Here is a 13,321-nt window from a genome sequence, read left to right as displayed (position 1 = left end):
GGTTCTGCTCTGCATGTGGTGCATAGAAGCAGAATTCAGCTTCTTTGCACCACAAATCTGGAACAAACTTCTAGAAAACTGCAAAAGAGCCGAAACACTGAGTTCCTTTAAATCTAGACTGCTTAGAGTTGCTTTTGATTCATAAAAACTGGAACACTGATCGGTATATTTGATGTGTATTGATCATGGCAAACATTATTTTGTGTTTCTCAATTGATTATTGTTTATGTTTTTATGACATAAAGCATTTTGAACTGCCTCGTTTCTGAAATGCGCTATAAGAATAAACTTAACCTGTCTCGCCAGAAACTAATTTCAGATATCTGGAATGTAAGTTTAGTGAAGCAAATGTTACGTTAAAACAGCTTTTAAAGTAAAAAACTCACCTATATTTCTTCTTCAAAGTTCAAAGCTTTTAATTATCACTGTAGAAAACGTCATAAAAGTTAAAATATTGAACCAAAGTGAGGATAACTCATCGCACTGCTGCTGAATATGTCTGAATACGTCTGTAGTCCACCTGTGTCTGTTTTACTCATCTGGTGCTGATAACTCAGAGTCTGTTTTTGTTATTTTCACCTGGAGTCACCTCCAAATCCTGACCTGCTTCCGGTCTACAAAGAATAAATCACACAGAAAACCGAGATTTATGAGAAATGGAAGGGAAAAGCGCTTTTTTGTTCTAATTCCGAGGAGGCAATGTGGTCATTTTTCTTATATGGTTGAAGAAAAGCGGAGGAGGAGGCGGGTAGGTGGGTTGTTAGGTGAGGGAAGGGTGACGTCAGGTCCCATCACGCTGACAGACCTCCTATTGGTCCAGCGGAGGCTTTTAAAAGGTGCAGCCAGCAGCGCACCGGAGGCTTGATCTCTGCGCTCAGGACGCGCCGCGGCTCTCCATGCGCTCCAACCCGGAACGGAGCTCCGGACCGACCGGAGCCAGGTGAGCTCGGACGGAGACCCACGGAGGGGAGTGTTTGGAGATACAACAGCGCGACAAATCTGGTCCCATTACGATGTTCTTAACAGTTTTTTTCTTTTGGTTTAGATGTTGGTGAGGACGCGGCGCGGACCGGACCTTTCATATCAACAGGTAGGTTCATCCAAAGCTCCATTTTAAAGAAGCAAACACTCACAAATCAAACTCCGAACATCTATTAAAAAAAAGGAAGTGAATCAGAAATTAGACAGGAAATTAACGCGTCGTTACGGATTAAAATGACAACAGCTTCATGTTGGCTGGAGCTCCTCCGCTGCTGCCTGGACTGAAGAGAGGAGCTATTAAAAACAGAAGAATTAGGAGAAGAAGTGTATCGGTATCAGGCGAGGTGAAAATTAAGTATTAGTCTGTTAAAAAACCTGAAATTTCACTTTTAGTAGATTAATTTCTGTATTTTTATCCCTGGTGCTGTGTTGCGTTTGGGGAGATTTCAGCACCGGCGCGGGCGGACAGCTCCGCGCATCTGTCCCCGCGGCAGAGACTTCCGGTAGCCGGAGAGTTCATAACAATGGTGACAGCATGAAAGGCGCGAAGACGCATCACGCATTTTATTCATTTCTGTTCGCCTGTCTCCTTCTGGAAGCGGCGAAACGCGGGGCTGGAGCGCAGCCAGCGTGTCATATTTACATACCCTTCCTCCCCTCCTCCTCTTCCTCAATGCATGCACCCACATGCACGCGCACCAAATGGTGTGACACGGCGCGTACGAGCTGCAGCCATGAGAGAAATTCAGCGCTAACAGGTGTTCAAACAGGCCCGCTCGGTACATTCTTCCAATTATTGCAATTAGATGCTGCCTGGTTACCACTCCATAATGTGCAACTGCTGCTGTAGAGGAGAGTGTGCGTGCGTGTGTGTGTGCGTGTGTGTGTGTGTGTGTGGAAAGAGAAAAGGGAGGATGACACAGACAGACAGAAATAGAGGGGAAAACAGCAGGAATGCGCATGAAAGAGTGGGTGCATTTGATGTCGCGATTGTTGCTCTCTGTGGAGGATGGGGAGGAAAAAGCGAAGCATTCTGAATTATATAGTAGTGAGTGAACGCCCTCTGCATGCATAACTAACCCTCTGCTTTCCCCCTAACCCTGAGTCATTATCAGCTTCACCAGACTGTCCACAAACTGGAGGCAACAGTTTGATTTTTAATAAACACAAAAGGGAATAAAGAGCGGAGATTAGAGCAGAACAACGGGCTCCTGGGATGGAATAATGTTCTTTATTTTAATTGAAGGCGTTCAGGTTTGCAAGAGGTTTGAAATCCGTTCTGATTTATTCGTTTTAGTTTCCTGATCCACATGAATGATCAGCAGATCTGAACCGAATGCAGGTGAGGTTCCTTTATTTACGTAAAAAAAAAAATCAACAGGAAAGACCGGAAACAACCGAAGTACTACTTTGGGAAACCTTAGGATAATCTCCCAATTCTTTCATTTTATTTCAAAATTGCCATTTCTGCAGCACTTACTACTTTGATCAACCTTTAAAAAGAGCTTACAGGGGCAATCGCCCAGGGCTACAAGTTCTCAGAGGGAAGCAATTTTATTTTTTATTCTTTATTTTGTACTATGCATGTTTTACAAACTTAAGGGTTGATTTTAGCAGTGGTGGTGTTTTTTTGTATGACATTATAGCAGGGCTGCAACTAATGATTCTTTTAGTAATCGATTATTAATTAATTGGATATTTCCTAATTCAAAGTGTTAGATAATTGCTTATCTTTATCACAAATATCTGGTATTTCTACCAGAGTGTGTGGACCTTTTTGTACCTGTTGGGTTCTTTGTGACAGATTTCATCCAGTGAAATTAACATAAAGCTGAAACAAACTTTAGTTGACGATTATTTCTGTAATCGATTCATCACGATTAATCCGGTGAATCGTTTCAGTCTTACACTGCAGCACATATTTTTGAGACCAACATTGTATCGTTTATTATTTATTGTGATGCATTTGCTCTAAGAATATTGATTTATTGTTGTCATGATAAATTCCAGTTGATGTTTAAAAAAACAGAAACTGTTCAGGATTGCTATTTTTACAAATTTCTTCAATTGTTAAATAAGAATACCAATAAGTACAATATGAAAACGTGACTAAATGCAGTTAATATATGGAGTTTAGTGAAAAAAACTCCAGTAATTTGTCCTAAATAAGTGTATTATAAATGTTTTTCAAGAGCAGCATTTGTTTGTGGGGCTATGATTGTTCTGCCAATCACAGCCCAATAAAGAAATAAGTACATAAATCAGATCACGACTAGTAATGCAGGCAAATCTTTTGAGTTATTTCAGGAACTTTATCATAATTTTTATGCATTTCTTTGGCGGGGCATAGAGCACCAAAACTGGCTCCTGCCCCGGCCCCTGGTTCTTCTAAATCCAGCCCTGCTAATTTTTGTTCACTTTTTAGAACGAAGAGTAGATATATATAAGATAATGACAAGTAATTCTGGCAAATGTTTAAATGTATTTCATGAGCTTTATTACAGATAAAGCTCTTTTGGGCACCAAAACTAGCTCCATATTTTTCTAAATATGCCAACTACCGAAAACTAGAAAAAAACCTGATCTCAACATTCAACCAAACCAGTGGAAAAACTTTCTTTTATATGTTCGCATTTAAACTAAAGGACACTGCAACCTGAACCCACCTTTTTGCAGTGACTCCAGAAGCTACATCTATTTGAGGCTAAACAGAGGAATGACAGAGGATGATCTGGCTGGTATTTCATCACGAGCGACGAGGCAACATCTTGATTTGATAAGTGATTGAGCTGTCATGCTGTAGAGCGAGCGGAGGGCAATCACAGCGGCCTTATCAGGCCGAGGAGCAGAAAGAAAGATAACAGGGCGCCATAAAGCGGGAGGCTATCGGCGCAGGTGAGAGTAAATGTGTGTCATATTAAGCAGGGAGATGTTTGTGGCAGCTGTCAGCCTTGTTTGAACAGAAATCACAATCAACAGCCAGGCGTGTTTGTGACTCCCTCCGCCCTGCACCTTCTGCTCCTCCACTCCTTCCTCCTTCTGTTCGCCTCTAACCTCCTCCTCCTCCTGCCTCCTGTTGCTTCTCCAGCTTCAAGTGACTGACATTGCATCAGTTCCACCGCCGTCTCGAGTCGATTTATTGCAGCTTCAGATTTCTTTCAGCCCGACTTCAAAAAGCCTCCTTGTGAAAACAAGGTGCTCCCATTCTCCTGCCTCGGAAAGCTTTTCTCTTCGATTCTACCCGGAAAGAAAGAAAGACAGAAAGACAGAAAGAAAGAAAGAAAAAAAAAAAGAAAGAAAGAAAGAAAGAAAGGAGCTGCAGGGCGAACTGCGATGGGATTGACACGCATTTACTTCCATTTCACTGATTCACTGATTGAAATGCTGATTCCATGTGTGGAAATTGGGTAGTTTCAGTTGCAAAACAGAGGATACAAAAATAATTTTTTAAATAAAGTGCAGCAATTATGTAAAAAAAAAAAAAAAAAAAACGCTTTACAGTTAGGTCTGTCGCAAAAATCAATAAATCATTTAATCACACAATGAATTAAAACAAAGTCAATAATTTCCATTTTCATGATTTATTGTTTTTCTACCAAAAACTGGATGACGAAACTTTTCAGTTCGTTGCTCTGGTCTTTACTAACCTTTTTTGAAGGACAGTTTGACTTGCAGAAACTTAATAATTCATTTTATTTGTTGTTTAGTTTGTTTATTTTGGATATTTAGAATGTTTTCCAGCTCCAGTGTTAAATGTCAATTTAAAGTTCATTGATCTTTGAAAATGTGTTCTCGCATTTTTAAGCCATCATCATTCCATTACTTTGAAAATGGTGTCAAAACAACAATATTATCGTGTATCGCGATAACTTCTGGGACAATTTGTAGTCCAGCAAAATGTATCGCCATAACTTTTTACAGTTTTTCAATCAATCAATCAATCAATCAATCAATCAATCAATCAATCAATCAATCAATCAAGTTTATTTGTATTGTAGAGGTTTTTTCAAAGTCGGGTCTCAGTTGGAGGGAAGATGAGAAAAAAAAGAAAATCTTTTTTTTCAATAAAATATAAGTTAAATTGAACTAAATGTCATTTTCTGATTGGCTGCCAGTGAAATTCATCAAGCTAAAAACTAATGGAAACGTTTCTGACAAGAAAAAGACCAATTAACTGTGGAAATAGAAAACAATTTGTTGTTGATGTTTGATTAATATAAAATATGACATTTATAAAAAAAAAACATTCTAAGTTAATGTTTCTTTATATATTATTTTATATAAAATATTATTAAATGCAGTTACTTTGTGCAGTTATTGATACAAATCTGAATTGCAGTCAAAACCAAAGTACATAAAAAAGTATAAATAGTTCTTATAGTCACATTTCTCATTATCACAATAAACCCAAAAATATCACAATAAAACTTAAAATCCATTAATTACACACAGATGTTTGAAAGCCTCTATTTCTGTTAATTAAGCTTGAGAACATGACATTTAAAATTATTCCATCAGATTATTGACAAAACTATTTTTAAAAACAGAAATGTGCTCTTACTGAAAAAAATGTTTCATACCTGCTTAAAGGTTGTTAAATTCAAAAAGTAGTTTTAATCTGACACATAAAAGACTTGAGCATTCTAATTAAAGTTAAAAAAGTTAAATTAACAGGAAAGTGGAAAACATTTTCATGGTTTCTAAATAAATATAGCATTTTTGAATCTGTAGCTTTTTACAATATTTCACTTCTTTTTCAATAAATTTGGATATTATTGAAAAGTAAATTTATTTCAGGAACTTTATTACAAAGTAAATCACATTATATAGATTATTTACGCACAGGTAGATGTCTGAAAGTCTTTATTTCTGTTAATTATGATAATTTCTGCTTATAGTCAAATTAGAATAACAAAACTATATTTCATAACAGAAATGTGCACTTAATGAAAAAAAAGTATGTTTAATACCTGCTTAAAGGTTGTTATTTTCAAAAAAAATACTTCTAATTTATGGAACATGACTTTAAAGTTTGAGTTAGAGAATAATTAATACAAAAGTGTAATAAGTTTTTATGGTTTCTGCATCAATATTTTGTGAAACAAATATTAATATTTTTACAGGATTTTTCTTCTTTTTAGTACATCCCTAATCAAAATCACACAACTACTTACTCAAAAAAAAAAGCAGCAAACATTTAGGTGTCACTTAATTTATTACATTTCTAAAAAAAAATAAAACATGTGGCTTTAAAAGATAACAAATTGTAAGAACCAAGTTAGACTTAATTTCTGATGTATAAAACCATAAAAACCAAAAATACCCAGTGAACTGTACGTATCTTCTGCACCTGGTTGACGCTCACGTTCGTTTACCAGCAGCTTTCCCCTCCACTCGTCTACTTAGGGAGAAGCTAAATCCATTGTTTGATGTGGCCTTTTCATTTGCTTGAGGGAAGCAGACAGGAACAGACGAAAGAAAGTAGAGGATACGAGACAAAAAGAAATGATCAGGCTTGATGGAAAAAGCGAGGGGCCTTAAAGAAACAAGCCTATCTGATTTTTTCAAAGCGGCTTAAACACAATCTAAAAAAAAAAGTTAAGAGTTTTGCCTTTAAGAAGATTTTTCTTTTTTGCTCTGAAGTCTGTTAAAATGGTTTTACTTTTGTGTTTCTAATTTCATTAAATCATTTCTAAATTAAACAAAACAATAAGGCAAATCAGAATCTAAATGACAGGTAATGGATAAATACTGTAAGTATCCAGGGACAGATAGATATTGAACAGACATCACACTGATAATTAGTCAGGCGTAAAGCATTGAATGTAACATATTTCATTGCTTATTTAATCTGTGAAGGTGATTACGTCACATATATATTTGCAACTGTTCCTGGGAAATAAACATGGGGTTACATCAAGAAAGTAACATTGCAATAAATCAATTAATTACATAATAAGTTACAAGTTCAATGATTTTACCACGATTTATTGTTTTCCTGTTTTCCATTTTCTTTCTACCAAAACTGGTCTTCAGTTTGGTGTTTTGGACATTCTTTGTTTACAGAGACTCCCCAATTAATTTTATTTGATGTTTCTGTTGTTTTATTTATTTTGTATATTTAAAATATCTTCCAGTTCCAGCATTAAATGTTCAGTAGAACAGAATGTGTTCTTGCATTATTATGCCATTACCGTTATAATACTTAAAAATCGTCTCAAAACAACAATATTATTGTTTATCGCAATAACTTCTGGTTCATAAAAAAAAAAAAAGACCTTTGTCCATTTTCACTTCAAAATATATTTTTAAATCTAATACATCTGACTGAACCATCTAAGGCGAACCTTCATGAAGGTCAAATAATTATGTTCAATAATATTTTTGAACATATTGAATTATGTTCAATAATACTTTTAGGCTGCATAGAGAAAGAGATGTACCGATTGAAAAGGAAAACTTTTTTTGTCTTAACCAAAAATAAACCTGAGAAAAATATACTGTCTGCAGGCAAACCCAACAAATGTGAAACACTTAAATAGAAGAGTGATTGCTACTTTATGAAGTACACTCATCACAAATATGGTGTAAATGAACTGTACAAAAACTTTGATGACTTTGAAAGCTACATTTGATCTATGTATTTAATTTAAGAAGCCAAAAATAAAGTGGTTGGATTCTACGATTAAACAACTAGCTCTGCCGTATAACTATAAATAAATAATTTTGAACATGGCGGAAAAGGAAGTAAACAGACACAGACTTCTGTTAGCCAACAGCGCGGTGCTAGCTTGATAGGCAAACTTTCACAATATAAGTTTGCATAGACAGATGTTAAAATCTCTTAAAACTGAATTTTATTTAACATTATATATCATATTTTTGTGTACTTCCAAATATTCATCAGAAAAGTGAAATAAAACACCTTCTATTCGCTATTAGCACATTAGCCACAGGCTACTGTGAGAATTAAAATGCTAGCTTGTGGATAGAAAACTTCTGACTGCACATTTAAGTCACATAATCTTAATTTGACACAAAAATTTGTAACTATATATTTTAAGTTGTACAATCTTGTTTTTTGTCAGTGTCTCTGTGATAACTGGTGTTTTTTTAGCTATATTAATGTAATTACAATTAGCATTTTAGCATGTTTGAATATTGTTCATACTTATGAATATGAAGGTCAAATCTTTCTTGTAACTTTGTTACAACCAACATATTAGTCAATTGTTGGTGTCCATCTGTTTAGTATTTTTTATTGTAATTGGACATTAAGTGTGTTGGGAGGAAAATATAAAAAGTTTGAATATGATAGAAGATCATATTCACAGATTTACAAAGAATCTTTGCATTTTCTCATGGTATAACAAGACTGTACTGTAAATGTCCCTGAAACTTGGCAATTCCCATGTTGTACTAAATGGTTTGCTTTATTTATTTGAACTAATTTATTACACCCGATTTCCATTGATTGTGGTTCTGATTCTGTTTTGGACCAAACCAGCATACCTATGAGAAACATTTTTCTTTTTCTTTGCTGAAAAACAAAAAATTGAAACTCTGAAATATAGTTTTTAAGTGTGTGATTAAAGTGATTGTAGAGTATTGTGTTAGTAGTTCTACAGTAGCTTAAATATGGAGATAATTTATCTAATTTTCCAGTCTAACATTGACAGAATATTTCTTAAAACTGTACATGAAGTCAAGCTAAACTACGCCAACCAACTTCAATCTCTGATGTACAATTTTAGCAAACCAAGAGAATAAACAGCAATTTTTTTTTCAGCAACTTTATTTTTGCTCCTCACATAAATATTGTACAGAATTGCTTTAAAAATTCAGCACCAACATATTCAAAACTCTGTTAATTACACCTGAAAATTAGAAAAACTCTGGCACTACTTTAAAGTTACATCATTAAAATAAAGACTCCTAAATTTCAAAAATCATAATCATCTGGCTCCCATTAAAAGTGTTTTTCAGATTAGCTTGTCACACTTGGTGTAATGACCTTTTCTTGAAGAAAGGCCAATTACTTCTGCATCTTCTTTTCTACTGTTCATTAACTACAACATCTGGAATTCAATCAGAAAATTAAGCAGATATGTGCAGTAAGCATCTTTGTTGGTTTCTCGCTATCGTGATGCACAACTCAAATCCACACTTTGGAACAGTTTTATTTAAATCCTACGCGTCAAAACAGTTTCAGGTATATAGCTTTCAATGAACACACTAATTAAATCCAAGACTGACAGATGGTCCAACGTTCCACTTGTGACGAGTGGAAAAGAAACAGCAGGGACAACGGCGAATGGTGCAAAAATGAGACTGGAGAAACTAAATAGATTAACGAGCTGAAGTCTGTTTGCACTTTATCTCGTTTGAGCGACTGCCTGATGAGCTCAAACTGTGCGTGACCGATTTCTGCTCGTACGGATCGACCCGGATGACTCTCTCGTGACCCCCTTCCCCTTGTCTGGTTTTCCACACGACCCCTTTATTTGTCAACCGCTGGTGCTGCTGCTTTCCGTTTTAGTCCGGCGCTGAGTAAAATGTGATGCAAATGCTGCGCAGCTCCTCATTACATGCAGGTTGTGAGTCATGATAAGACGCGGCTGTGTGTTCGCAGACAAAGTGTAACATCTGTATTGTCAGGCTGCCTCCTCTGCACAGCGATAAGAAAGGATTTATTTCAATAGCCCTCACAAAAGACTGTCAACATTAAGAAAAACACGGATTAACACAAATAAAGGATTAACTTCATAGTTAACTCAAACTAACAGGCCGAAGCGTCACTATCCACAACAACTCTCGACACTTGGATGATATGAGTAACAATAACATTTCATTTTATTTTGGGATAAATATTTTTTAATTTGAAAATGAGTCCTTAGCTTTATTCTGTAAAAATTGGTCCACTTTTTTTTTTAACTTGAAACAACAAACGTTTTCCAAACTTGGAGAAACGCAGACACCAAAGTCCATATTTCTCAAGACAATTAAAAAAAAAAACCCAGACTAAAAATTCATTTTCAAGTTTTTAATGCTTGGATGTTGAACTAACAGTGAAATGATAACTGTAATTTTTCTAAAAACAGACAGAATAGTTAATATTTTTTCATAAAGTTCAGCAATTAAATGTAAGACAAACATATGTGAGACTTCATCCTTCCTTAGAAAGTGTCTGCTGTTTTCCTGTTGGACGTTCCAGAACCAGCAGTAAATCAGGGTTATTACAGTTGAAGAACTAGAACCACATTACTGTTATAATATCTTGTTTTTGTGTTTATGAATCTATTCCCCTTTTGAACTTATGCAAAATAACTTTCCCCCGATACAAGCAGTTTATATGAGCAAATTTATGCTGGTTCGCAAAATGGCTACAGTAAAAGTTTAGAGAAAACAATAATTCAACAATAATTTAATATATTTTTTGAAAATGGTCCTTTCTGTTGAGTATTAATTACCCAATTGCATGCATAATCACAATACACTTGTGATTATGCAAAAAGGTCAATACTTTGACCTTTTTCTGCACCTGAAAATTAGCCACAGTATGAGAAAACATAAAAACAATTTTTAACTTATAGAACAAGTCGAATTAGACAAAAAATAAAAATGAAATAAAACTGAACTATAATGAAAAACAAAAAAACATTATATGCTTGGTTTAACACATTGAGGATTCCTAAACAATATTTTAAACCCAGAATTACCCGAATGATTTTTCATGAGAGGAAACTAATAACACACATTGCTAAATGTAATAGTTTCCCAGAATAACCAGGCTAGCGAAAATATAATTAACTTAATTCATCAAGAGACTACAAAAGCCATTTATTTATGTTTTAATTTGTGCAGGGAGGCCTGTATGCTGCATCTCTATGTATGAAATTAACTGAACAGAAACAACAGACATCATTTCCATGTCAATGCTTGAAACCTGTGCAGCACCTGAAGCACAAACGCAGAACTTCGAGAGAAGAACCACTTTATAGTACTGGGTGTCTTAATTGGTTACCATTCAATTTTAAGAGTTTAAAAGAGAAAACTCACAGAGCAGCACGCGTCGTTGTTCGTGTTTGATTGCGTTTCAATGCTCACATTTCTATTCCGCCTTTCAGGCTATAGAAAATTTAACAGCTCCCACGATTATGTATTTTCTTGTTCGTCTATTTTTGTGTGAATGACTGCTGCGGTTTAACGATTCGCTTTTCTCTACAAGGTCGACGCGCTAGAGAGAGACGGGAAAGCGTTTCCTCGTCCACCTGCACGCTGTGAGTAACTGTTAGCATGTCGGCCATCTGCCGCCTTGTCGTGGTTTTTTTTATAATTCTCCACGCATTGCATTGTGAAGTGCTAGAAGTCAGCCTACGTGTGTCTATTTCTTTCCGAATGTGAGACCTTCCTTTGCAAGTTTCCTCAAGTGTGATGCCTGTTACGAGTCTGCATGCAGGTGTGAAACCTGGCGTGCCCCGACTGCTTCATTAGACGTACCACTTCGGCTGGTTTGTGTGATTTTCCTCCTTTTTTTGTTTGCTGTTTCTGAAGTGAGTGTGTGTGTGTGTGTGTGTGTGACAAACTCCTTCAAGCATGATGCGTGTGTGTCTTCATGAGTTTCTACGTCTGCCTGTATACGTGTGTTTATAATCCAAGGCCATTCAATAGCGCCACATGGATCCATCCCATATCCTGGTCGCCATGGTAACCGAGGCCACTTATCACAGAGGGTCCAGGCAGATCAAACAGGTGTGCATCTCTGCTCAACAACTGTTGCTAGGAACCTTTGTTGCGCAAAACGCACAGGTGCTTGTCGCCACCGGTGGAAACCAGCAGGAGCGCAAAAACATTGTCTTGATGTCCCAGTCTGAACTGGTGTGTGTGTGTGTGTGTGTGTGTGTGTGTATACAGAGTCTTTGTTTGAAACAGTTTGGCTTCTTCCGAGAGGATTTTTTTTCTTAATATCATGTCACTCTGTGGGACATCAAGTTGTCATCTAGGTTAAAGGTCAAATATGACCAGCGTTGAAGTTAAAATGTTAGACATTCTTCTCTATTTTTGCTTCTTTCAACTAAAATCTGAAAAAATTGATTTTAAAAATTCACAAAGGCAGTACAGCTTTCATTAAAAGTGAAAGGATTTTTAAAAGAGTCATATAGCGATATTTAAAAAATAGCATGTGAAGCAAACTTTGTAGTTTGTTCACATCTGTGATCGTTTGTACCTCCAGACAGATAGTTTGTGATTTTTAACAGTTTTGGTCACATCACTGTGACCAAAATTGCAACATTTGTTAAATTTCCAGATTTTGTAGTTCTCTCTCACACTGCATTGTGTGAAACAAACCAAACCGTTTGAAAATCCTGTCCCCCCCTCATCTGCGGTGGTGCTGCACCAAGAACCACTGAAGGAAACAACATGAAAAACTCAGAAGACGACACTAAGCGCAACTTCCTTCTTTACAAAATCTAGACAAAAATGGAGTGGCATCAGATTTTAGGTTGTAGTATTTCTCTTTTGTTGTTGGTAAAAGACTACCTCATTATTCCCAGTAGCGCTAGATACACACGTCTGTTTTGGTTGTATTTACCCAGAATCCCCTGCGCTGTAGTCTGCTTCCTACTTTTGGTCTGCTTAGCGTTCATATATTCATTCAAACCGCACCAGAATTCACTTCCACCAAATCCAAATTTAGGTTTGTAGGCGGACCAGAGTTCTCATTTTTTGTCTGTATCAGAGTTTGATGCGTATTCACACCTTCCCAAACAAACAGGACTTTCTAGGCAAACAAACTAACTTAAAGCAGACTAAACCAGGCTGGTGTGAACGCACCATGAAATCCTTAAATCCTGTTTTGTGAAGTTGGGTGCAAGAAAAGTTAATTTCTGGACCTTCAAACCCATACCTTTCAGGAACATGAAAAAAGATGTCATAACTTTGAAAATACACCAAATTAATGTCAAACGTTTTAACTTTTGCATTGCATTTATTTAAAACAAAATACCAAAAACAAACTAAAGTATTTTCAGGACAAGCATAGAAAATAGAGAAAGCTGCATCATATTTCTCGGTTAAAAATATTGCATTGCCTGTCTTATAATCTGAAATACTCAAAATGAATGTGTAATTTTGTTTAAAAACAGTAAGAGAAAAATTGTGAATGCAGAAAAGTCAGTTATTTATGTGACTGGTGTGTTAGCTAATACAATTTTTGCCGCTTTTTACGTGTGATTTAGTTTTTTATTTTTCTTGCGCTACACAGGATACCAGTAAACTTCTACTCATCTCTTTCAGCACAAAAATAACTTTTAATTTCAATCATGTTATGTACTCAAAC

The 13,321-nt window shown here is 35.9% G+C and overlaps 1 long non-coding RNA gene across 1 annotated transcript; it reads left to right on the top strand.

Annotated features, from left to right (window-relative positions):
* Positions 1–438: 438 nt before the first annotated feature.
* On the top strand, positions 439–12,404 carry LOC116730050 (uncharacterized). Its single transcript, XR_004341245.1, has 3 exons — positions 439–940; positions 1,046–1,090; positions 11,210–12,404. It is a non-coding gene; the product is annotated as an uncharacterized LOC116730050 (long non-coding RNA).
* Positions 12,405–13,321: the final 917 nt, after the last annotated feature.

This window comes from Xiphophorus hellerii, chromosome 2 (assembly GCF_003331165.1).
Source record: "Xiphophorus hellerii strain 12219 chromosome 2, Xiphophorus_hellerii-4.1, whole genome shotgun sequence".
NCBI classification, from domain to species: domain Eukaryota; kingdom Metazoa; phylum Chordata; class Actinopteri; order Cyprinodontiformes; family Poeciliidae; genus Xiphophorus; species Xiphophorus hellerii.
Note: the sequence above shows the minus strand (reverse complement) of the source record. Positions and strands in the feature narration are given on the sequence as shown.